Genomic DNA, 3,983 nt, shown 5'->3' with positions numbered 1-3,983 from the left:
CTTTATCAGATGGGTATTGGGTGAATATCCTTTCCCATTCTGTAGACTGTATTTGCATTTCGGTCACTGTTTCTTGTGAGGTGCAGAAGCTTTTTACTTTAAGGTAGTCCCATTTGTTTATCTGTTTTCACTTGTTTATCCAGTGGCATGTCATCTTTGTAGATACTGTTAGCTTCAATGTCGTGGAGGGTTTTGCCAACCTTGTCTTCAATGTACCTAGTCTTCAATGTATCTTCAATGGACTCTGGTCTGATGTTTAGGTCTTTGATCCATTTTGATCCGACATTTGTGCACGGTGTTAGGTTGAGGTCTAGGTCCATTTTTTGTATGTGGTTTTCCAGTTATGCTAGCACCATTTGTTAAGAGGCTTTCCCTGCTCCACTTCGCATGTCTTGCTCAGATTTCAAAGAATAAATGTTCATATGTCTGGGGTTGTGTGTAAAGATCTTACACCTTGTTCCATTGGTCTGTGGCTCTGCCTTTGTTCCAGTACCATGCTGTTCTTTTACTGCTTTATACTAGAGTTTGAATTTGGGGAGGATGATACCTCCCTTCTTCTTTTTCCCAGGAATTACTTTGGTTATTCGTGGAGGTTTGTTGTTCCATATGAATTTCAGGAGTGTTTGATCCATTTATTTGAAAAATGTCATGGGTATACTTATAGGGATTGCAGTGAATCTTTATAATACTTTGGGGAGTATTGTCATTTTGACAATGTTAATTCTTCTAATCCATGAGCAGGGGATATTTTCCATTTCCTCATGTCCTCTTTTATTTCTTGGAGTAGCATCTTGTAGTTTTCTTTGTACAGGCCCCTTACTCCTTAGTTAAGCTGATTTGTAGGTACTTTACTCTGTGGGCATGATTGCTAACGAGATTGCTTTTCTTATGTCTTTTTCTTCTGTCTCGTTATTTGCATATAGGAAAGCCATGGACTTTTGGGTGTTGCTTTTATAGCATGCGACTTTACTATACAGGTCTATTGTTTCTAGGAGTTTCTTGGTAGAGGATTTAGGGTTCTCTAAGTATAGTATCATATTATCTGTGTATAGTGAGAGCTTGATTTCTTCCTTTCCTATCTGGATCCCCTTAATATCTTTTTCTTGCCTAACCACTATTGCAAGTACATCCAGTACTATGCTGAACAGAAGTGGTGAGAGTGGACAGCCTTGTTGCCCCTGATCTTAGTGAGAAGGCCTTTAGTTTTTCCCCATTGAGGACAATGCTTGTGATAGGTTTGTGGTAGATGGCTTTGACTATCATGAGGATAGTTCCTTCAAAACCCATTTTGGTAAGTTTTTTCATCATAAAGTGGTGCTGGATCTTGTCAAATGCTTTCTCTGCATCTATTGATATGATCACATGGTTTTATCTTTTGTTTTGTTTATATGATAAATTATGTTGGTTGATTTCCAAATGTTAAAGCATCCTTGCATCCCTGGGATCAATCCCACTTGGTCGTGATGTATGATATTTTGGATGAGTTGCTGGATTCTACTTGCTAATATTTTGTTGAGGATATTCACATCTATGTTCATCAGGGATATCGGCCTATAGTTTTCTTTGTTGGTGGTGTCTTTGTTTGGTTTTGGTATTAGGGAGATATGTGCCTCATAGAAACTGTTGGGGAGATTTCCTGTTTCTTCAATTTCCTGGAAAAGCTTGAGAAGAATTGGTAACAGGTCCTCTTTAAAAGTTTGGAAGAATTCGCTAGTAAATCCATCTGGAACTGGGCTTTGATTACAGTTTCAATTCCCTTGCTATGGAATGGGTCTATTCAGGTATTCCAAGTCTTCTTGGTTCAATCTTGCGAGGTTATAGGAATCCAGGAATTTATTCATTTCTTCTAGGTTCTCTTGTTTCGTGGCATACATACTTTCAAAGTAGTCTCTGATGATCTTTTGAATTTCATTGGTTTCTGTTGTGATGTCCCTCTTTTCATTTCTGATTTGGTTTATTAGGGTTCTCTCTCTCTCTCTCTCTCTCTCTCTCTCTCTCTCTCTCTCTCTCTCTCTCTCTTTGTGAGTCTTGCTAGTGGTTTATCTATCTTGTTTATTTTCTCAAAGAACCATCTCTTGCTTTCACTGACATTTTGAACTGTTTTTTGGGTTTCCATGTCATTCATTTCTCTTATAAGTTTTATTATTTCTTTCCTTCAGCCAAATTTGGGTTCATTTTGTTGGTCTTTTTCTAAGATCTTGAGCTGTGAGTCAGGTTTTAATATAGGCCCTTTCTTCCTTCCTTAGGAATGCTTGCAAAGCTACAAATTTTCCTCTTAACATGACGTTAGCTGTGTCCCATAGGTTCTGGTACCTTGTGTCTTCATTCTCATTTGTTTCCAGGTATCTTTTTATTTCTTCCTTGATTTCTTTCCTGACCCACTCGTTGTTCAACATTGACTTGTTTAATTTCCAGGTGTTTGATTTGGTTTTCTGCATCTGTACATGATTGACTTCTATCTTTAGCACATCCTGGTCTGAGAAGATAGTTGTTACAATGTCTATCTTCCTGATTCTGTTGAGGTATGTCTTGTGGCCTAGCAAGTGGTCTATTTTGGAAAATGTCTTGTGTGCACTGGAAAGGAAAGTGTATTCTTTCTTTGTGAGGTGTAAAGTCCTGTATAGGTCTATTACCACTCTCTCTTCCACTTCTTCCTTAAATAGCCAATGTTTCCTTGCTGAGTTTTGTTCTTGTTGATCAATCCAGAGGTAATAAGGCAATGTTGAAGTCTTCTACTACTATTGTGTTGCTAGCAATGTCCTCCTTAAAATGTGTTAGCAGTTGATTTAAATATTTAGCTGGTCCCTCATTAGGTGCAATCCATTTACGAGTGTGATTTCTTTCTGCTGTATGTATCCCTTGATAAATAGAAAATGGCCTTCGCTGTGCCTTCTAATCTTTCTCAAACTGAAATTTATGTTGAAGGATACTAGTTTGGCCACCCCAGCTTTTTTTAATGAGCTGTTCACTTGCAGGGTTGTTTTCTATTCTTTAATCTTGAGTCTGTGTTTGCTCTGACTGTTCAGATGTTTTTGTTGAGGCAGCACAATGTTGGTTTCAGTATGTGGATCCATTTTACCACTCTGTATCTCTTGATTGGTGCATTTAGACCATTGACATTGAGAGAAATTATTGTCATGGGGTTTTGTGCCATCTTTCTGTAGGGGTTGGTTGTGCTTATAGGTGTTTTCCTTCTTGTCTTACAGGAGCCCCTTAATCTTTCTTTTAGGTTTGGTTTTGAGTCTATGAATTTCCTGAGCTGTTGTTTATCTACAAATTGGTGAATCGTTTCTTTGAGTTTGAGTGAGAGTTTAGCCGGATAAAGTATTCTGGGTGAGGCGTTCATTTCATTGAATTTTTTCACTATGTCCCATCATTGTCCTCAGACATGGAGGGTTTCTTTCTTTTTTTTCCCCAACTTTTAGAAGTTTTGTCCAAAATAGACCTGGTTGTTCTAGCTACTACAATCAACTGTAAAATGAAATAAAAGACATACAAATTAAAAAGGACAAAATTAAACTATCTCTATGGATTATATTAAAAACCTTTTTTTTAAATTTTTATTAGTGAAACACCAGGGGGTGCAGTTGTAGACTTATAAATGTTTGTGCTTCTGTTTCACTTATACAATGATTGAGTACCCATCCCTCCACCAGTGCCTGTATGGAATGCATCATGAATTTGCATGTCATCCTTGCAGAGGAGGCATGCTAATCTTCTCTGTATCATTCCAATTTTAGTGTATGTGCTGCCAAAGCGAGTACAACACTATTTTTCTTACTAAGTTTTAATCCAGAAATCTTTCCTTACCATGAACAATTCCTATTATGGCACATACTTAGTTGTATTTTGTTGTGTATTTTGCAAAGACAGGACATTTTAATTCACAAGTTTACCCCTACCGTGGCATGAAGTAGAAAACAGTTTACTTAATTTCCTCTGATATTGCATTAGAAGTACAAATTTTTCAACTTTAGATTACA

At 37.3% G+C, this 3,983-nt stretch overlaps 1 non-coding gene across 1 annotated transcript; it reads right to left on the bottom strand.

The window, feature by feature from the left end:
• Positions 1-3,657: 3,657 nt before the first annotated feature.
• Positions 3,658-3,764, bottom strand: LOC130021926 (U6 spliceosomal RNA). The gene has a single exon (XR_008792252.1). It is a non-coding gene; the product is annotated as a U6 spliceosomal RNA (small nuclear RNA).
• Between the last annotated feature and the right edge of the window lie 219 nt (positions 3,765-3,983).

Source organism: Sorex fumeus, unplaced genomic scaffold, assembly GCF_029834395.1.
Source record: "Sorex fumeus unplaced genomic scaffold, SorFum_2.1 ptg000018l, whole genome shotgun sequence".
Taxonomy (NCBI): Eukaryota; Metazoa; Chordata; class Mammalia; order Eulipotyphla; family Soricidae; genus Sorex; species Sorex fumeus.
This window is presented reverse-complemented; position numbering and strand designations above follow the sequence as displayed.